Raw genomic sequence first — 21,721 nt, forward strand, 5'->3', positions numbered from 1 at the left:
TGCCTCAGTGTCCCCAAGCTGCTGCCCAGGAGCCCAAGGGTGGGCAGTCTTTCTCTGACACAGGAACCCCTTCACTTCACATTTAGGTGATTGAGGCCTAGTGGAGCAGGGACTCACCCACGGCCACACAGGGGGTCAGAATTACTGTTGAGGCCAGAATCCAGAATTGTCTCAGTTCCAACCAGGAAGGGGTTTGTTTCCCAAAACCTGTCCCTACCCCACCCCTTCTTTGGCAGGCTGAGTAGCTGTCGCCCTCAGGGTGGCCCAGAGCAGTGCTGGGGGTAGAGATGAAGGTGCCTTGTGAAGAGGCTGCCAAGAAGGGGTGGGGCAACTTCCAAGAGGAAGAGCACCAAGAAGCCCAAACCCCAGACGGAAACCAAATGTATTTTCTGGGCCCTGAGAGGATATTTGGAACAATGGAGGTGAGATGAGGGAAGTTAAAAAGGGCTTCTTGATATCCTTAGAAAAAAAAATACAGGCTTTAAGTTTGACTTTTGTTTCTCTGAAGGATGTTTGTGTAACTTTCTGAAGGCAGGATCCCAGCACTCTGTGAAGCTTGTCAGATGCTGTTTTTTTTTTTTTAATTTTTATACTTTTTTTGAGACAGAGTCTCGCTCTGTCGTCCAGGCTGGAGTGCAGTGGCGCGATCTTGGCTCACTGCAGCCTCCATCTCCCGGGTTCAAGCGATTCTCCTGCCTCGGCCTCCCGAATAGCTGGGATTACCGGCGTGTGCCACCACACCCAGCTAAATTTTTTTTGTATTTTTAGTAGAGACGGGGTTTCACCATGTTGACCAGGCTGGTCTCGAACTCCTGACCTCAGGTGATCTGTCCGCTTTGGCCTCCCAAAGTGCTGGGATTACGGGCATGAGCCACCACGCCCGGCCATTAGGTGCTGTTTTTATAGATTCAGGGCTTTGGAGCTGGGAAGGACTCGATCAAGTAGTCTCCTCACTTTATAGTTGGTGAAATGGAGGCTGAGAGGTGGGGGGCCTGCTTGAGGTCACACAGTGAGGCAGCGGAGGTCTTGGATCTTCCCATGTGTTGCAAGAGGCTGTTCATCTTGACTTACCACCTCCTGGGACCAGGCTGGCATGGGGGCTGGGCAGTCGCTGATGAGGGGTTCCCTTCAAAATGCTCATTGCTGCCGGGGATAGGGTAAGGCCAGGTCTGGTCTTGGGCGAGATGAGCCCACTGGTGGGGAGAAGGCTGAGATGGTGCACCTGGTAATGCCACCCCCATCCAGATGCCAGGCCCAGCTGTGTGCCGTCTGCCCAGCAGCTGGGAGCTGTGAGTCACACCCAGTGGATACAGAGGCACAGGCCATTGTGTGCCGTGATTCATTCTGTTCTCCCAGCCCCGAAGGGATGATGAGGCCCTGAGCACTGATCCATGCCCACGCCTATGGATGAAAGCTGATATGAGGAGGCCCAGGGGACCTAAGGGAGTCGGCTCCCTCTGCTACCTCCTGTCTCTTGAGTATCCTGTGATTGTGACCTGTCCATTCCCACTAGTGCAGGGGTCCGTGAGCCCCCAAAGGTGCGATATGTTGTAGGCATTTCTGTGCTTGCTTTTTCTGAAGAAAGAGTTTGTTGGTTTCATCAGATCATCAGAAGGCTGGGTGTCCGTGTGGAGTGCTAACAGGAGGCTGTGTGCACTGCGGGCTTGAGAAATGGTGGCAGCGTGGTGCAAGTAGAAAGTAGCCTGGTGGCAGTGTAGCATCCTGGGTCAGGGTGTGGTCTTGGAGACGGGCTGTTGGCTTCTGAGCTGGCTCCTCCACTTAGGAGCTGTGTGGCATTGGGTAAGTTACTTTGTGCTTCCTCTGTAAAATGGCAATAACAGTTTTTATCTCATGGTGTTATAGTTAGACTTTTAGGTAAGTTAATGTTTGTAAAGGACTTATCTCGTGCTTGGTACAAAGTAATCATTTGGTAAAAGTTTGCTGTTGGTAGTTCTAGCTCTGCTATGAATTTGCTGAGTGATCTTGTAAGTGCCTGATCCTGGGGTCTTAGTCTCCACCCCTGTCTCCGCACTCTGTGTTGGGCTTTTTAGGAGCTGCAGGACCAGCTTAGAGAGCAGGGGTGGGCAGGGGAGGTAGGGGAAACCCTTTCTGCATTCTGGGACTCCCTAGCCCAGGCCCTCCCTGGCTTTGTCCTGAGGCAGGGTTATGTAACCAGCCGGGTCTGGCCAGGCAGGGCACGATTCTCAACCTCCTTTTGTCCCTCCGTTGTCTCTTCCTCTCCCTTCCCCCCACGGAGCTGTTGTTAGCTGACCTGTTCCTCAAGCTCCAGGGATGAAATCGGACCCTTGCTATTTTGCCACCAATTGATTTAGTTTAGTCCGGAGGTTTGCTGGGCTGGCGGCCCCTCCTCCCGCTACCTGGGGACAGCACTAAACTGATGCCTCTATGTCTGCTTCATGCCTCCTTTTTGGGGAGGAAACACAGGAGTCTAGATGGCTTGGGCTCTTGGTCCAGCCTGCCAGGTTGTAGGGACAGGATGTTCCTGCCCACGGCCTCTGCAGTTCTAGAGGTACACCGCACTCCCTATCCAGGATTCCTTCCCCAGAAGAGCCTTCTCCATCCTTGCAGCCCAGCACTAATGCCTTCTCTTCCAGGAAGCCTTCCCAGGTACCTCAGCGGCAGGGAAGTTGGCCTCTACTGAGCTCCACAGTGTGTTCTCTGTCCCTTTTAAGAAAACAGAGGTCACAAACTGGCAGGCCACATTTGCCCTATGGGCAGATTTTGTTTGGCCCATGCCAAATATTGAGCTGGTTGCCAACCAGAGGTTTTACATAAAAACTCAGACTTCTGGCTTTATTTCAAAAATTGGAAGATAGGAAAACCTTGAGCCTACATTCTCCAGGGGTCATTGCTGGAGGTGAGGCATGTACACTTCACCCCATCCCCAGCCAGCCATTTCATATGCTTACATGATCTTTCTGGTCACTGGAGGCATCTGAGTTTGCAACCCTGTCCTTAAGCCATGAACCACTTTCTCTCCTACATTGTTCCTTTGTGGGCTCTTCTAAGGCAGCAGGTGTAGGGGCTGTGGGTTGAATCACCTTTGTGTCCCTTGAAGCATGGAAGCATTGGAGCATCATGCTTAGGCTCAGAACAGTGTCCCCAGTAGGAGCGTAGCAAGTGCTTCCTGTGTGAAAGCAGGTGTGGCCATGGTCTATCCCTCCAGCTGTGAAGGTTCCATTTGCTAGAGGCCTCTGGGTCAGCCTGCTCTGTGACCCTCGAACCCTCCCCCAAGATAAGCTCTGCCTGCTTAGCCACTGACCCAGGCGGCTTCTTAAGCTGCAGATAACAGTCCCTGAAAGGGCGGGCCCCACCTTGCAGTGTAACCAAGGAGAGGAGCATCCACCTGCGGCTGTCACCAGGTCTCACTCTCATGGTGGGCTTGGAGGAGTTTAGGGAGGGGAGGACTGTGCTCAGCAGCCTTCAGAGGATATCAGGTCCAGACCTCTGTGTGCTGAGGCCAGCAGGGTGAAGAGGGGTGTGGACCAGTTCACATGTTTACTGGCCTGGGCTTCTTCTCCATTGGGCCTCTCTGTGCTTTCTCCTCCTAGAGTATGTTACTTTATCTGACAGCTCCCTTGTCCAGCTGTCTGTCCAGTCAAGGTTTATTTAACTCTTTCAATTGAAATCTTAAGTATTTCCTGGGACCTGCTAAGATGTCTTCTCCTGGAAGAGGTCTTAGCTGAGAGGTTGCAATTGTTCTGGCTACAGGAAAAACCTGGGAAGCTTGCAAAAATGCATGCAGATTGCTGCCCCCACCCCCTGCCTCCTGCTCTGATTCTTTCATTCTAGGGTGTAGCCTCCCCATCCTGAGAATATTCAGACCAGGGGGTCTATAGACCACTCTTCAAGGACTCTGTCTTAGTGCATGGAGCCCAGGGCTGGTAGGGAGGAGCCCTGGGTGGCTGTTGTGCTGGGCGACATTAACCATGCCCCTTTCTCTCTCTGGGCTACTCTTTTGCCCCCTGTGCCAGTGTTCTGGGCTTCCCCAGTTGTCATGGCTGAGTGCAATGTGAGCTATCCTTGGAGAGGATAACACAGAGTGGATTGGGGCAGGTGCCAGTGTCTGGGTGGGGTGAGGGCTGCCAGTCCTGGCCCCACCCTAGCCAGGCCCAGAGGAGTTTCACATTCACATTAGGGAACAGGTCAGGAGAGGAGGCAGACTGGAAGCCTGGCTCAAAGTGGGCAAGTGCTGTGCCCCTGGTATCAGGCCCCACAGGGTAGGCCTGGCCTGGGTGGCCCAGTGACCTGGCCACAGGCTGAGGGGCTCTCCTGCTATGTGGTCCTGTGGCAGGCAGGCTGAAACATCAAGTGCAGGCATGAACAAGCCATTTACAGCTGGGTAAACTGAGGTACACAGAGGGAAGACACTCTCCTAATGTCACATGAGTGGGTGGAAAGCCGGGCTGGGTCCCCAGGTCTTCCAATGCCAGGCAAGGCCACACTCTTCCACCTTCACCTCCCTCTGCAGGGCCAGTGGCAGATCACCTAGCTGGGACAATCATCTGATTGTCTATGACGACCTAGTTAGAGCCTGGAAAAATGAACCATCGTCACAGTCACCCCGGAGGCATGAAACCGGTTGGGTGTGCAAATTACCCCTCAAACATCCTCCATCCCATTTTTTGTTGTTGTTGTTTTGTCTTTCCTTAAACTATCTGATGGGCCAGCTGCCTCTGTGCTCGCTTCCGCCTGGCACTGGGCTTCGTGCTCTTCATTCTGAGAACAAAGCTTCCTTCTGACAGTCCTGCTGACCACAGGAAAAGGGCAAGCGTAGCACCAGCCTCCCTCCTCTGCCTCCTCTTGCTGGGAGCATGGGGTAGGCAGCCTTGGGTGGATGCTGGCAAGGCCGTGAAGGTGGGTGGCGGCAGTCCAGTCCACATTCCCTCTGGCAGCCCAACTGTCAGGATTCAGAAGTTCTCCCTCATGGCCAAAAGGAGAGACCAAGGCACCAGACAGGGACAAACGTAAAGTCTTGTCGTCCATTTGTCCAAGCAGTCAATTGGACTAGAGCAGGACTGGGAATTTGGCTGGGAACTGGCCAGGTGAAAACCCTCAGGGTTTTAGCTGGCCCAGGTGGAGTCTTGTATCAGCCTGTAGCCTCTGGTCTAATAGGGGCTGTGTAAGCCTAAAAGTGTGTTCAGATGAGGGAGACAATAGTCCCTCATTCAGTATATTTGTATTAAACATCCACTTTGGTCCAGGCTCTTTTCTAGAACTGGGATGCAGCAGTGAACAAAACACATGGAGACCCTGTTTTGGACGTGGGGCTGACATTCGAGTGGTGGGATGAAATGAACAGCCCAACAAGCTCACTGTCAGGTGGTGAGATGTGCCTGGAAGAAAAGTAAAGCTGGCTTGTGGGTCAAGAGTGTGACTTGGGGGAGTGACCCTGCCATGTCGGGTGGTCAGGATGGTCCCTGATGAGGGGCACTAGACTCCAGGAAGGCGGCCCACGGGAAATTGAGGGAAGAATTTTCCAGGCAGAGGGAGCTGCAGGGCAAAGGCGCTGGAACTGGAGGACACGGGTGGCCAGAGGCAGGGCTGGAAGAATGAGAGGATGGTGGAGGAGAGGGGCCAGAGGGCATGTGGAGACAGGTAGGGCCTCTTGGCCATGGGGAAGACTTTGTTGTTTGAGTCTGAGTGGAGGGGAAGCTGCTGGCGGGCCCGGTGTGAGGACTGACTGGTTTGGGTACACATTTTAGAGAGACTGCTGGGGGTGAGGGTGGACACAGGATGACTGGCTGGGAGGCTGCCGCAGTCTTGCCACGAGAGAGGTTGGGCGGGTCAGTGGTGGGTGGGGATGGCGGGGGAGCAACCAGGGGTTGGTTCTGGATTTATTTTGCAGGATGAGCTGATGGGATTTGCTGATGGATTAGATGTGGGGTGTGAGAAGAGAGTGTTGACCGCAAGGTTTCTGGCTTGAGGAACTGGAAGACTGTTGGACAGTATTGCCATTTACCAAGACAGAGAAGGCTGTGGGACAAGCAGGTTTGGGGAGAGCAATTAAGATTTGGGGTCAGCTGTGCTGGGGTGGGGCCTGTGCTGGTGGGGGAGGGGCATGGTGCACATGGGTGCTGGGTCCTGCATGTTCCTGTTGCTGTCAGGAACAGCAACAGGGGTTGTGTGAGGGGCCCCAATACTAGGAGTCTATTCTGTAAGAACAAATGTTTCCTGATCCCTTCATGTCCTTTTCTCTCTCTGCAAACCTCCCTCTGCTTTTCTCTTCCTTTTGGACAGAGGAAAAAGGCAGATTCTGAAGCCTCATTGTCACTGTGATGGTCCTAGCCTTTCTGCCTGGCACGCCTCTGGCAGGGAGTTCCTTCTGGGGTAGGCGAGGTGTGGGGGCGGAAGGGTGGGGTGGAGGTTCAGGCCTTATCCTGGCTCTGCTACCAACAGAGCTCTTTGCCTTGGTTTCCCCTCCTGTATGGAGAAGGGTTAAGGTGGCCCCAGGGTTCTGAGGGTGGCAGGGACTATTTGAGGAGGCCACATGGCACAGTGGTTAAGAATCTGGGCTTGGGGTCAGGCAGGCATGGGCATGAAACCTTGCCTGCTGCTTGGCTGTGAGACTCTGGACCAGTAACATAACCTCTCTGAGCCTCAATTTTCTCATCTGTAGAAATGGGCCAATGATAGTACCTGCTTCACAGGGTTGCTGTGAGGTTGAATGAGGAAATGTCCATAAAGCACTTAGTGCCAGGTGCAGTGACTCACGCCTGTAATCCCAGCACTTTGGGAGGCTGAGGCTGGCGGATCACCTGAGGTCGGGAGTTTGAGACCAGCCTGACCAATATGGAGAAACCCCGTCTCTACTAAAAATACAAAATTAGCCAGGCATGGTGGTGCACACCTATAATCCCAGCTACTCGGGAGGCTGAGGCAGGAGAATCGCTTGTACCTGGGAGATGGAGGTTGCTTGTGGTGAGCCGAGATCGCACCATTGCACTCCAGCCTGGGCAACAAGAGTGAAATTCTGTCTCAAAAAAATAAACAAACAAAAAAATAAAGCACTTAGCAAGGCCCTGGCATATAGCACACCTAGTTAACCAAGGCCTCTGCTCACAGTGGCCCATGCAGGCAGGCAGGTAAGGGGCTTGGCCTGGTGAGTGGGAGGAACCGTGGGAGGTTATTGAACAGGAGCATGCCAGGCATGTGGTTTGATGGGGCAGCTGTGAGTGTGGAGACTTGGGCTGAGTTTTCTTAGCAAGTCCAAGAGCCCCTTCCACCTTCCAGAGTGAGAGCTGTGGGCTGGCCCTAATGGACCATTTTCCTTTCCCTAGCCAAGGGTCTTCATTGGCTTGGCATAGGCAGCCTCTGTTTTGCACAAGTCCCTTGGGGTGGGGTGGTCATTTTCCTTAAGGCCTCCTATAGGACCCCTTGTCTCTATATCCCAGTGGCCAGCCTTAGGGAAATGTGAGGGAAGGGCTTTGGGGTGAGTGACATCAAAGGGACTTAATTTACATGTAGGTAGGGCTCTGGACAGGGCTGGTGGGTCAGGCAGAGCCTGGAGTGGCAGTCCAGTGGACACTGGGAGTGACCTCGGTTTCTGGTCTGTATCCAGGCTGGGTGGTGCTTGCTCCAGCAGAGCCATGGAGAGGTCGACAATGGGCGGAATGTGGCCCCTTCAGAACCCACACTTCACTGGTGCCCAGGCATGCCAGCCAAGCCCTGTGCTTCTGCAAGCCTGTTTCCCAGCAGTTGAGCTGTGCCAGGACAGCCAAGGACATTTCAGAGTCCCCAGGGCTCATAGCCAGGCTGTCACCGGGCATTGCTTATTTTCCCAGGGCCCAAGAGTCTTCAGGGATGGTGGGGGTTCTGGAGATATTCCAAGGACTTTTCTTTACAGCTTGGTAAATTGAGGTCTAGGGAGAGCAAGGCACTTGACCAAGGTCTCACAAGGCCACCTCCCTCATATCTGTCACTCCCCTCTGTTTCCATGTCCTCTGCACAGACTCCTGGCCTTCTGCCTGGACGTTTGTAACAACCTCCCTCTTGTGGGCTCCCTAAGAGCTTTGTTTGTCCTCCATTATCATAATCTTGCCATAATCTGCCAGATGCGCACACTATTTGATGTGTCTACCTCCTGTCCCCTCCACTGACTGCCCGTGACAGAGTCTCCCCGACAGAGCTGTGCAGCATGAGGTTTAGGCCCCAGGCTCTGGAGCCAGTCTGAACTCTGTTTGGATGCCAGCTCTGCCCCTTCCTGGTCTGGTGACCTTGGGCATGATACCCTACTTTTCTGAGCCGCTGTCTCTGTGAAATGAAAACAGTAGCAATACTTAGTTTATAGGAATGTCAAGACAGTTAGATGGGATAACATGTGAAATGCAGAGTACAACACCTGGTACCAAGTAAACTCTCAGAAATGGTCATCATTGTCCCAAAGGCCCATCAGTTGGTTGAACTGGAAAGTCGTGAGCATGGAGGAGTAGACCCAAGCTTGGACTGGGAGGCAGAGGATGTGGGCTCCAAGTTCATCTCAAACATTGCGTTCCTATGTGCATGTTGGGAGCCACTTATCCTCTGGAAACCTCACTTTCCTTTTCAGAGAAAGGGTGAAGAAATCCCTGCTATACTTTAATAAAGTTGGCATGTGATGCCATAGCAATGCCTGTGAAAATGCTTTGCATCTGTGTAATGATTTAAAAATGGCACAGTGGTGGCTGTGGTGTGCTGATGGCGATGAGGGCATTGTAACCACAGTGGTGGGCAGCTGGCCGGGCTGGAGGCTGGTTCATCTGTGGAATGCTTAGTGCCCACACGGACTTCCCTGTCCCTGCCTACCTGTTCCTGGCTGTCCACCAGCCTGCCTTCACATTAGCCCCGGCATTATATGCTAGAAAATGTGGGAGGTGCAAAGAGCTGATGGCATTTCCCCAGCCCTGGTGGGTTTTCTGTTATCTGTGGCTGATGCCATGGAATGTGGGGATTAAGAACCAGACAGACGCTGGTTCGAATCTCAGCTAAGCACTTCCTAACGGGGGCCTTCAGCAAGTTGCTTAATCTCTATGGACCTCAGGCTCCATATTTGTAAAATGAGGCCATGATCAAGTAGAGGCCAAGCATTTAACAAAGAGCCCAGAACATAACCGCATCAGGTGGTTGTATAATGTGTATTCTGCCTGGAATGTGGTCATTGACAACGTGGTGACTGACAGGTTATTGATGGCAGGGAGCTGGGGCCACTGTGCCCATTTCTGGGGATTTGCTGCAGAGGTCGGTTATGCTCCCTACAGAATAACCCAGCTTAGATTTAGGAGGGTCTATGGAATCATATGGCATGATTCAATTTTTTAAATTAATTTGTTTTTTAAAATTTTATTTTTTTTAGAGATGGGGTCTTGCTGTATCTCCCAGGCTGCAGTGTCGTAGAGCAGTTGTGGCTCACTGCGGCCTCGAATGCCCGGGCTTCCAGCAATCCTCCTACCTCAGCCTCCTGAATAGCTGGGACTACAGGCTCATGCCACCATGCCTGGCTTCATGATTCTGTTTTATGTGACCAAACTGAGGCCGAGAAAGGAGTGGTACTTGCCTGAGGTCACAGGCAGGTTGTGTAAGGCTGGGCCTAGGATGAGGCAAGTGAGGCATCTAAGTGCAGCGTCTCAGGAGGTGCCCGCTGTGTGGTTGCACACTGTGGAGAATAAGAACCTTTGTTTTTGAGAGGGGGTCTAGCTGTGTCGCACAGGTTGGAGTGCAGTGGCGCGATCTGGGCTTACTGCAGCCTCAACCTCCTGGGCTCAGGTGATCCTCGCACCTCAGCCCTCCCATATAACTGACTACAGGCACATGCCACTACGCTGGCTAATTTTTGTAATTTTTTTTGTAGAGAAGGGGTTTTGCCATGTTGCCCAGGCTGGTGTTGAACTCCTGGTCTCAAACTCCTGGGTCAACCTGCCTTGACCTCCCAAAGTGTTGGGATGACAGGTGTGAGCCACCGCACCTGGCAGTGAGCGCCTTCTTAAAGGCTCCTCGCTGGCCTCACCTGAGCCTAGTCCTGGGTGAGTCCCTGATCTAGGACTGGAACCCTGGTCTCCTGGCCCCATGAACTGTTCTGGACCCCTGCGAGGTACTTTCTAGAGTCTCACTGAGGCCCCCTATTCCTCTTTAAAAGGAGCCTCTGTGAAGTAGGTCACCCAGTGCTTTTTGTTCCACGTTTGTGTTCTCTAGCTGTTGTCTATGTCCTAGAGAAAGCCGGGCCCACTTGCCCACACCTCTCCCCACCTCCTGCCCCCTCCCCCTGCCAGCTGCGCCTCCATGTAAGTACTTTGAGCCCATTAACACCCCAAGGCATGTTGGTGGCCAGCTTTTGTCTTGATGACAAGCCCCAGCAAGTCTACAGGGACTGGTTGCTTTCATGTGGGCCCTCGGTGAAGCCTCCTTGGTCTCAGCAGGCCCTGTGTTGTGCCCACCAGGCCTCTGGGAGATTAGGGGGCTTCTGTGGCTCCAGATGGCTCAAAGCTTTTCCCTTCCTTTGTGTTGTCCCTAGCCCACCTGGCTTCCGTCCTCACTGGCCGTGGGGCTTGGGGGATTTTCAGTCTCTCCAAGGCTCTGGCATCTTCCAGAGTGGGCTAGTCTTGGAGTGTCCATCTGAGCCATTCTGTCTGTCACCACTGCTGGGCCTGCCTGCTGGGCCTTAGGTGACTTCTTGAGAGGTGGCCAAAGCTACTAATCCCTGGAAGGGGCTCCTAGGATTTCCCTGTGGCTGGCAGGACCCTTGGCCACCCACGTGGTGTGACATGAGGAGCCTGGAAAGCCAGCCCAACCTCCATCCTTAAGCCCCACATATAAACATACTATTTTTTTTTTTTTTTTAACTGCAGCTCTCAGAGCCTGCAATTCTACTGTTGTCAGATTGCCTTGTGCACTCCTTGGCATCCTCTAAGAAGGCAAATACCTTTTCAGCTGGGTGCTTTTAAGCATTTGCTGTCAAGAAGCAAGCCCTGGCCAGCCTGGCCCTTTTCCAGTGTTCTGTGTGACCGTGGCCAAGTTGCTTCTCCTCTCTGGGTCTCGTCTTTGTAAGACCCTTTTCAGCTCTAGCACTTTGAGGCTCCAGCATGGTTTCTTACACCCTCCACACCTTTGCCGGTCACCTGTCTTCCTCCTCTGCAGGGTGGGGCACAGGGAAGGGCCTCGCAGCTGAGCTGGGTGGGGCCAGGGGCCAAAAGCCAGCATCATAGACACTTTTCCCACCAGCTGGGCATACCAGTCCTTCCTCTTCTTCTCAAGACAGGTGGGGAAACTGAGGTCTGGAGGGGGAAGGGCCAGGGTTGGAACCAGGACCCAGTTATCCTTATTGCCAGTGAGCGCTCCTCCTGCTGTTGGCTGCTACCTCTCTTGAGAGGGTCAGAAGACCCACTAGCATGAGGGTCAGGGACATGCTTTTTCCTTTCCCATGGAAGGCTCCTCCAGGCAGGGCTTGGGCGAGGCAGGCGAGGTGCCAGTGGTCCCCTGGGCACGGGGCAGAATCAGAGGAGGACATCCTCTTTCTGAGGTTAAGGAGGTAGGGGCTGGAGGCTTTGACAAGGGAGGTGGCAGGAAGGGGCGTGGAGGTTTCTAGGAACGTGGTTGGTGGCTCAGGGTGCTCTAGGGCCACCTCCCTCCCTTGCTTCTGCCTTCCTTTTCTCCTGGGGAGGGGACTGGGCCAACAGTAATGCCATTTTTCCTGGCCCTGGGATTAGGTGCAGCTGTGTTAAGGAGAGGACGTTCGAGAGGGCGTGGCGAAGTGAAGAGGAACCGCACGCCACTGCCTGGAGCTCCGGTGGGTCTGGGTCTGGTCATTCTCTCCCTGGCTCCTGTCCCCTCTGACCACTGTCCCTGGCCCCCTGCCCTGTCCAGTCCTTCCAGGTCCATCTGAGTGTGTGTGTGTGTGTGTGTGTGTGGTATGTGTGTGTGTCCCCAGGAGGGACCTGGGGGTACAGGCTGGCACTTGATCCTGGCACTGGCTCCTGCCTTCATGCCAGATCAGAAGCAGCTCCCGGAACTGCCCCAGGGAGAGGTCTAGGCTGACATGGCAGATTCCTGATGGAGGAGAAGGAGGAGGAGGCTGAGGGATGGGAAGGAAGGGCTCAGTTTCTCCTGTGGCTTCTCCAGACAGCTAGGCACGTCCACAAATCCACCTGAAGCCAGCAGGTCCAAGAGTTTAAAGATTTACTTCAGGGCCACGGGGGAAGCTGGAATGGTGAGATCCCAGGGCTCTCAGATGTTGTGTTTGTGGCTTTGGTCCTGTCTAGACTGTGAGAGCCATGGCTTGTCAAAGCCAGAGGGGCCCCTAGAGAATTTCCATGTTCTTAACTTGGCTTTTGATGGGTGCCAGTCACAACCACTCTGAATTTGTGTGTCTGGGAGAGAATCTGCTAATAGCCATCATTAGATTCTCAAAGGGTTCCATAATCCCCAGAAGGTCACAGACTTCTCCTCTAGTCCATACCCCTCACTGCAGTTGCAGAAACTGAGGCTCAGAGAAGGGAAGAGACTTGCCCAGAGACTCACAGGCAGCAATGGAGGCTGTGGTACCCCCCGCCTCTGTCTTCCTGCCAGCATTCCGCCTGACCTCACAGGCTGGGGGAGCTTGGCTCATTCAGGAAACAAAGACCTCTCATCCCCTGAGTGTTCAGGGCCTCGGGAAGGACTGGGAGGCTGTTGCGATTTCCAGGCCCGCATGGATTTTGGTTTCTGCATCCATGAGATGGAGGCCCCTGAGTCTGCCTGTGCCTTGGAATCTCTCAAGGTGTATCTGAGGCCTGGAGTCGGGCATGCGGGAGGGTGGGGGCTGGTTGTGACCCACATTTCCCAGCTCCTCTGCAGGGGAGGCAGATAGGGGAGAAGCTCAGGGTGTGATAAAATTGTTTTTACTTCACTGGGCATAAATGACAAATAAATGAAGTGAGGGTTGGGAAGTGCTTGGTAGAGCGCCTGGCACATGCCAGGCCGTGAGGCGAGGTGCTCACCATTGTCCTTTGCGGTGCCCTGCTAACTGAGATCTCCTGCTTCTGACCCTCGCTCCTGCCTCTTCCTTAGCATGAGGCCTCTGCCTGGTGCAGGAGGTGGCCCCCCTTTCTTTTTTTTTTTTTTTTTTTGAGATGGAGTTTCGCTCAGGCTAGAGTGCAATGGCGCCATCTCGGCTCACTGCAATCTCCACCTCCCGGGTTCAAGCGATTCTCCTGCCTCAGCCTCTGGAGTTGCTGGGATTATAGGCATGTGCCACACACCTGGCTAATTTTGTATTTTTAGTTGAGATGGGGTTTCACCGTGTTAGCCAGGATGGTCTCGATCTCTGGACCTTGTGATCTACCTGCCTCAGCCTCCCAAACTGCTGGGATTACAGGCAGGGGCCGCCGCCCCGAGCTGCCATCTCCCTTTCTTATATTGGGGTGTCTGATGGGGGCGTGAGGACCCTCTGTCTGAAGTCCTGCCTTGCTGGGTCCCATGGTGCACCTCTCTGCAGTGCAGGCTTTCCCAGGAGGCTGAAGCTCAGCTAGAGAAGCTGGGTCAGCAGCCCTGGGCCTGGTCGCCTCCAGGAAGCCTCTCTCCTGGGCTGCAGACCTGGCTTGGGAGTGGTGTGGAAAGTAGGACTGCAGAGGGGTTACGAACAGAGGCTGTGGGGTGAGCTGGGAGGGGCATCCTAGCTCCACCTCTGCCCAGCTGTGTGACTTCGAGCGGTTTCTTACCCTCTCTGAGCCTCCATTTCCTTGTCTGTAAAATGCTCTTAGCAGTGACACATCTTTCAGGGTGTTAGGATTGAGCGTGGTGGAGCAGGGAAGGCTACTGGCACAGCCCCAGATGTTCGCAGGAGCTTAATGTTGGCCGCCAGTAAGGGAGGTTATGATATGTGTTGGGATATGCTGCTTTGTTCCTTTTGAGTGTCTGCGATCTGAGCCTAAGAAAAAAATAGTTCTGGATGGATTTGACTCTGTCATAGGCAGATTTGGGGATAGGGTGGGCAGAGAGCCCCATTTTGGGAAGCTTTGTGGCCACTGCATAACATTCTGTGTGATGGACCTGACAGCCTTGGTGTGCGTGAAGAGCCTCAGTGGGACTGTCAGGACTGTCCCGTCCTTGGGAAGGGAGGGTGGCAGGTGACCTGCCGTGTTCCCCACACAGCCCCGCCCCCAGGCTGTCTGGTATGTTTGCTCGGTAAGCCGTTTCTTTCAGAGCTGGTACAAAGGTAAACTCGCAACTCAGGCCCTGTTGGAAGAAGGACACTTTCTCGACAAGTGAGGTCTAAGTTCCTGAGGTTTTCTGTTGGGCCTTCCCTGCCAGGGAACCCAGAACAGATTCACAAGTTGAGAACCAGGGAGTGAACCAGTAGTGCTTAATGCTTTGTTTCCTTGTTGATTGATAGATGATCTGTGGGCTACTTCCAAGAAAGATCACTAGAGGCTGCTTGTGATATTAAAACACATATAAAATGGATGAAAACCAACACAGACAGAAAACTATTCAAAGGGAATGGAGAATGGGATGCGCAGGGCATCTGGCAAGTGTTAGCTGTCTTAGGTGATCACAGAGGGGCTGTGGAGATGGGGGATGAGGGGCCCAGGCTCTGGAGCCCAGCAGCTGTGTGCTGAAGTTCCCATTCACCCCCTTATTAGCTCTGTGGGCTGCAGCAAGTGACTGGCCTCTTTGGGCCTCAGTTTCTCATCCGTATAATGGGGGGAATCTGGGTCATGATGCTGTGGTAAGGTTGAAATAATGGCATGTAACGCAGACTTGGCATGTCTCATAAATGGAAGTTAATGTTATTAATGCATTTAGCTTGGAGATGCCGTGTAGCAGATTCACAGAGGGGAAGGTAATTGGCAAGGGCACAAGGCTCTTGAGTACCTGCTGTGGGTAGGAGACGGCTTGTGCCTTGGAAAGCTTTCAGTGAAGTTGGGAGCCTGCATTCTAGTTGCAAGAACAACTGATACCTGGTGTTGCATGGTGGGATGTGGAGCAGGGGAGCTCAACCAGCTCTTTAGAAATCCAGAGCAGGCTTGTTCACCTCCTTGCTGAGGCTGGCATTGGAGGAGGAGGGACAGGGTTTTAATGGACAAGAAAATGGACCAAGGTAAATGAGAGTGGGGCACACCAGACGGCACAAGGCCAGGAGGTCCTTTCCTCTCTCTGGATCTCAGGGTCCCCAGGGGCTTACTGCAGGGTAGACTGTGCTCTCTGTGGCCCTGCGACTCTGAGCCAGACCTCCAACAGTCTCTTTCCCAGTGGTGGCGGTCCTGGACTCTGGGGTGACTGACAGGCGGCAGCTTGGCTCCTGGCCAGGCAGCACTGTGGGGGTGATGGGGGATGGGGCATGTAGCAGATTCCAGCAGAGGAAGGGATTTGCTTCTGGTCTTGGCCTCCCAGGGATGTAATCACGCTGGAGAAACTCCCGCACAGCTGGGAAGCAAATGTGGAGGATTTTCCTTGCTGAGCTGGATGTGGTGGGTGGGGCAGGCTGTGGTAGGGTGGCTGGTGGAGCTGGGAAGCTGTGGGGTGTGGCTGGGTGGGGGTGATGATGTGACTGTGCTGGGGGTGTGACTGGCTGGGAGGGGCTGGATCAGCTATGGGGAGTGGCCCTGGGTGCATGTGGGGCTACCTGTTCCCCAGGCCTGCAGCCACTGCTACGCCCTCCCCTGCTCAGGTCCCTGCCCAAGTCCAGGTACCCATTCACATCCTTCTGAGGCTGCTGGCAGAGCTCTTTCTGCATTGACCTCCTCTCAGCACCCACCCCATGTGCACGTGGTCCAGATGCCTGTGATGATGCCATTTGAGCCTGTCGTGTGCATGTGAGTGTGGGGTGTGTGTTGGGGGGGCGGGGAGGGGTGTGTGGTCCGCAGAGGGCATTGTCAAGAGTGACCCAGGCTGGAAATAAAATGTGGGCTGGGTGAGCATTCAGGGCCGTGGGCACCTTCCCCCATTCACTGCAGCCATGTCGTACCAGAGACATAAAACCTTGGGTTCCAGAGACCTCTAGAAATCCTTGTGGGAAGGTCATGGTCGCCACTGCATTTTCAGTGCCTAGTGGCATGCTTGGCACCTAGTGGTGCTCAGTAAATACAGGATGAGGAAACAGGTCGTTTGCTTGTTCCGCACTCCCAGAAAGATCTTGAACCTCCTTCCTGGATCCCATTCTCTTGCTCTTTCCCTCTGGCGTCAGCCTGGTCTCCCTTCCTCTCTCTTTCTCAATTCACCACTAATTTGATATGTGGCCTTGGGCCAGTTCCTTCCTGAGCCTCACTTTCCAAATCTGTTACTGAGTAATCATTTTATTAGCTTATATTACCATGTGCCAGGCACTGAGCTCAGTGTTTTACATGCCTCATCTCTCTTTGTCTTGGCAGCTGCCCTGCAAGATAGATAAGTAGTATAAACCCCACTTTAGAGTTAGTGAAAGTGAGGTTCAGAGAGGTTGAGAGATTTGCTCAAAGGTCATGAGGCTGGTAAATAATGGAGCCAACATTCAAGCCCCAGCTGGGTGCAGTGGCTCCCAGCTGGGGCTTGAATTACCTGTAATCCCAGCACTTTGGGAAGCCGAGGCAGGAGGATTGCTTGAGACCAGGAGTTCAAGACCAGCCTAGGCAACATAGGGATACCTTGTCTGTATTAAAAAATTAGCTGGGCATTGTGGCACACGCCTGTAGTCCTAGCTGCTTGGGAGACTGAGGTAGGAGGATCACTTGAGCATACGAAGTCGAGGCTGCAGTAAGTGTGATTGTGCCCCTGCACTCCAGCTTGGGCAACAAAGAAAGACACTGTCTCAAAAAATGAAAATATGCTGGGCACAGTGGCTCACATCTATAATCCCAGGACTTTGGGAGGCCGAGGCAGGTGGAACACCTGAGCTCAGGAGTTCGAGACCAGCGTGGGCAACATGGTGAAACCCCGTCTCTACTAAAAATACAAAAATTAGCTGGGCATGGTGGCGGGCGCCTGTAACCCCCACTACTCAGGAGGCTGCGGCTCGAAAATCGCTCAAAGCTTGAGCCCAGGAGGGGAAGGCTGGAGTGAGCCTGGGCAACAGAGCAAGACTTAAAAAAAGAAAGAAAAGATTCAAAGATTCAAGCTCAGGCAGGCTAGCTCCAGTCTGGGCCTTTAACTGTTATGCTAGCTGTCGTCACTAGAGTGAAATAGAAGGGTGTACACAGCCCTTCTAAGGAGGCCTGCTGGTGCACAGTAGGCACTGTGTACATGTGAGTTGGGTTACTGGGCACAATTCACCATGAAAGGCATGGCTTGCCCAGTCTCCGTACCTGCTCTTACGGAGCCCTTGGTCTCATTCCTGGAGCCCACCCATTCATCACAGGCCCAAGCTGGACCCCCTTCCCTGGTCCCAGTCTCTGGACAGCTTGCTTCTGTAAGAAGGCCCTTGTACCTCTGCCCCTGTTCTCTTATGGGTCCGGGGCAGCATTTTCAGGTGGGGATGTTAGATAGAGTGACTTCAACTCCAGAGCAGTGGCCACGGTTACCGTGGTATTTCCCGAAAGTGCAGCGTTGCCATGGCGTCTCCATGACGACCAGAGCATCTCATTCATTATCCTCAGCACCTTGGCAGGGAAAGCTGGGATTAGGACTAGGGGAGTGTAGTGGGAGCCTGGCTGAGGGCTGTGGGCCACTGGCCTTTGTGGCTGAGGTTCCCCTCATGCCCCTGCCTACCCCAAGCCAAGGTTCCTCTGTAGGCTCTGGAGTTATCTCCCACCCATGGGGTCTGGGTTCACATTTCGGCTCTGCCACTGAACAGTTGTGTGATGTTGGGCAAGTGACTTAACCTCTCTGAGCCTTATTTTACTCAACTGTAAATGTGGATATCAATATTAGTTGTAAGGATTACATGAAATGAGGTATAAAAAGTACTGGCTGGGCGTGGTGGCTCACACCTGTAACCCTAGCACTTTGGGAAGCCGAGGTGGGTGGATCATCTGAGGTCAGGAGTTCAAGACCAGCCTGGCCAACATGGCAAAACTGCATATCTACAAAAATTAGCTGGGCATGATGGTGGGTGCCTGTAATCCCAGCTACTTGGGAGGCTGAGGTGGGAAAATTGCTTGAACCTGGGAGGTAGAGGTTGCAGTGAGCCAAGATAGTGCCATTGCACTCCAGCCTGGGTGACAGAGTGAGACTCCATCTCAAAAAAAAAAAAAAAGAAAAGTGCTTAGCACAGTGCCAGGCTCATAGTATGGCAGTATTCATAATGATGATAATTATAATGTTGTTGGTGTTATTTTTATTGTAGAAACCCTTAGGTTTCAGGGAGGAATGAAAGACCAAACTCAAAGTCAGGAAGGAAACCCATTTGAGTTAAGATTTGGTGGTTTCCATGTGACTGTGGCAAGTCACTTCACCTTGAAGTCTTTGTCTCCTTATCTGTAAATTGGAAATAATAACAGCTGCTCATTCATTCATATCCTGAGTATTCAATAAGGACCTGACCCTGGGAAAAGTGGGAGCTTCCACGATGAATGAGACTTGGTTCCTGCCCTTGAGTGGCACCCGGGCATCGGGGGAGGAGGAAGAAAGGACACTGTTTTGTGCTGAGGGCTGTGTGTGCCAGGTGCCGGTGAGGGCCTGTGCAGAGGTCAGTAAGCCCTGGTCCTGCCCCACAGATCTGCAGGCTACAGGAGGTAGAGCCATGTGCAGGAATGCCCCCAGTTTACTCTGCACAGACCACATGCTCAGGTGCACCCAGGGGCTGGGCAGGAAGCCAAATGAAGTAAAGAGGTTGGCTGTGAGACTGTACATAGAGATGCTGATGGTGTTAACTGCAGGATACGCGGCCCATTTGAGGCTGGCACTCTAAGTGCCTCGGCTGGTGGTGGCGGGTGAGGATGTGTGCCCAGTGTCACCAGAACTTGCCCTCTTCAGAGACAAGTTAGAAGTTCTGACTTTTATGTAAAATCTCCTGATTTAAAAATGTTGCTAACGAATCCCAAATTAAAGAAAAATACTGTGCAAGCCAAAGAGCACAGGCTGCGTTTTGTTTGGGCTCCAGGGTCCTGGTTTTCAGCCTCTGCACCGTGGAGTGGGGATGAGGCGGGAGCCTGAGGAATGAGACTTAGGAGTGGGAGAGGGGGCAGTGGTTGGTGATGACTTCAGAGGGGTCTTGACTTTGGAACCGGGATCTTGAAAGATGAGTAAGTGTCCCAAGGGGTCCGGGGAGGCATTCCAGGCAATGGGAATTTCATCAGCAAAAGCCTCAATGCTTCCCCGAGATTGGTGACTGGCTGGGTGAGGCTGGAATTTAGGGGAAACTGCTGGTGATGTCTGCAAGGCCCAGCAGGCCCAGGGTGGTGGGGGTCATTGAGGCCTCAGCCCCAGCTATCCTTGAGGCCTTGGTGGCTGCAGGGGGATTAGAAGCCCCTTGAGCCACGGGAGTTCTGGAGTGCAGGCGGGTGAGGAGGGCCGTGGGTGGAGGGTGGCAGCCTCTGAGTGGATTGCAGAGGGGCTGTGCTGGAAGCCCCCTTTGCCAGCCGGCTGAGTGGCTGGCGCTTTGCTACAAAGCAACTGGCTTCCCCCCACTCACCCCCACCCCAGGGTATTTGGCCTTCTCTGAGGACAGGGGCTACCTTGCTCTCCCTCTGCTCTGGGTTTTGCCATGGCCTTATCTTTAGCTTCTTGGCTTCTATCCAGGCAGCCAGCCAGCTCCCAGTAAGGGCCACAGCCTCCAAAGGTAGGGCTGCTTTTCAGGCATGCTGTGAGAGAGGACGGCAGCCCTGGCTGCCTGGCCCTCTGTGTAGTAAGTGTGTCTGGTGCCTGCCTGCCTGCCTCAGCCCTTGCTCTCCCTCTGTGAAATGAGCTGCCCTCCCCTGCCTGAGTCCTGGGGCTGTCAGACTCTCAAGAGAGGGATGAGCTTGAAAGTGCTTCGTGAGCTAAGCTGTGATCCACATCGTGAGGGATTGTCGTAAGTATGTTAAATAAGCAACAGGGGTGCGTGATAACCGCAGCTGTGTGCCAGGCGTGGTTCTGAGCATCTTATGTATCAACTCATTTAATGTTCACAACCTTGGGTACATTAAAGTAGGTAGAATTTCCATTTTACATGCTAGGAAACTGAGGCACTGAGAAGTTAAACAACTTGCCCAAGATTACACAGCTACTAAGTGGTGGAGCTTAGTTTTGAATCGAAGCCACTTGGCTCCAGTCTGCACGTGTAACCAGTAGGGTCCATTAATCTAGGACTTTAGGTCTGTGGATGGGTGGCAGGGAGGCTCTGAACTCCTTGAAATTATTATGATATATATTTTTTTGAGACGGAGTCTCGCTCTATTGCCCAGGCTGGAGTACGGTGACGTGATCCTCTGCCTCTGCCTCCCGGGTTCAAGTGATTCTCTTGCCTCAGCCTCCCGAGTAGCTGGAATTACAGGTGCCTGCCACCATGCCTAGCTAATTTTTGTATTTTTAGTGGAGATGGGGTTTCACCATGTTGGTCAGGCTGGTCTTGAACTCCTGACCTTAAGTGATCTGCCCACCTCAGCCTCCCAAAGTGCTGGGATGACAGGCGTGAGCCACCACACCATTATGACGTTTTCTAGCGTGTGTGTGTGTGTGTGTATGTATATATATATGGCTTTATTGTTTAGATTTTTAGTTTTACATTCACAGCAAAATTGAAAGGAAAATACAGAGATTTCCCATAAGCCTTCTTCCCCTGCACACACACACAGCTTCCCCCATTATCAATGTCCCCCACCACAGTGGTACTTTTTTTTTTTTTTTTTTTTGAGATGGGGTCTCGCTCTGTCGCTCAGGCTGGAATGCAGTGGCACAATTATGGCCACTGTAGCCTTGACCTCATGGGCCTAAGTGGTCCTCCTGCCTCAGCCTCCTGAGTAGCTGGGTCTACAGGCACATGCCCTGACAACTGGCTCATTTTTTTTTTTTTTGTAGAGATGGGGGTCTTGCTATATTGCCCAGGCTGGTCTTGAACTCCTGGCCTTAAGTGATCCTCCTGCCTCGACCTCCCAGGGTCAGGGGACTACAGGTGTGAGCCACTGTGCCCAACCCAGAGTGGTAAATTTGTTACAACAGATGACCCTGCATTGACACATCATTATCACCCAGAGTCCACAGTTTACTTTCGGGTTCACCTCTGGTAGTATGCGTTCTGTGGGTTTGGACAAATGTATAATGACATGTATCCACCATCGTCGTCTCATACACAGTAGTTTCACTGCCAAAAAAATTCTCTTTGCTCCGCTGATTCATACTCTCAACCCCCAACCTCTGGCAACCGTGTGCATTTTTTTAATGTGCATATTTTTTATGTCTAAAAAATGTCAGATTCCCACAGAGGTTCGTGGCTCCCACATTCCTGAGACTCTGAGCTGCATCATTCACACTCTGAAAGGTTGTTAATCTGATAGAGGGTCACTGACCACAGCACTCAAGCCTTCGAGGAGTGGCTGGTGGCTGCTCTCCTCCGCTTCCGTGGGATTGGGTGGCCAACGTGGGCAGGGCGCCATCAGGGCATCCCCACCTCCTATCCGCTGTGCTTCTGTCCTGGCCCTAGGCCAAGGGGTGGGGCTGGGCTGCGGCCACAGGTTGCCCTTATCAGTGGTAAATTGGACACCTGGGTACCCTGAGTGTAAACAGGACCAGTCACCCCAGCTTTCCTGGCTCTGCTCAGGACACCTGCTCCTTCTTGCCCTGCTCTCAGCTAGAATTGCAGGGAGTCCCTGGAAAGTGCCACACATGCTCTTATCTCCAAGCTGTGGTATGTGCCATTTCC

The 21,721-nt window shown here is 53.1% G+C and overlaps 1 protein-coding gene across 13 annotated transcripts in view; it reads left to right on the forward strand.

Annotated features, from left to right (window-relative positions):
- NDST1 (N-deacetylase and N-sulfotransferase 1) overlaps positions 1 to 21,721 on the forward strand; it is a 72,487-nt gene that overhangs the window by 10,628 nt on the left and 40,138 nt on the right. For 2 of the 13 annotated variants that reach the window (XM_063724324.1, XM_054556071.2), the window contains exon 2: positions 11,700 to 11,779. The exons of 9 other annotated variants lie outside the window; for them this stretch is intronic. The gene's annotated coding sequence lies outside the window, so the exon portion shown is untranslated. Of the gene's footprint in view, positions 1 to 749; positions 1,539 to 11,699; positions 11,780 to 21,721 lie in introns of those variants that run through there. 2 more of the 13 variants (XM_063724328.1, XM_054556078.2) reach the window with 2 other exon arrangements.

This window comes from Pongo abelii, chromosome 4, assembly GCF_028885655.2.
Source record: "Pongo abelii isolate AG06213 chromosome 4, NHGRI_mPonAbe1-v2.0_pri, whole genome shotgun sequence".
Lineage (NCBI taxonomy): Eukaryota > Metazoa > Chordata > Mammalia > Primates > Hominidae > Pongo > Pongo abelii.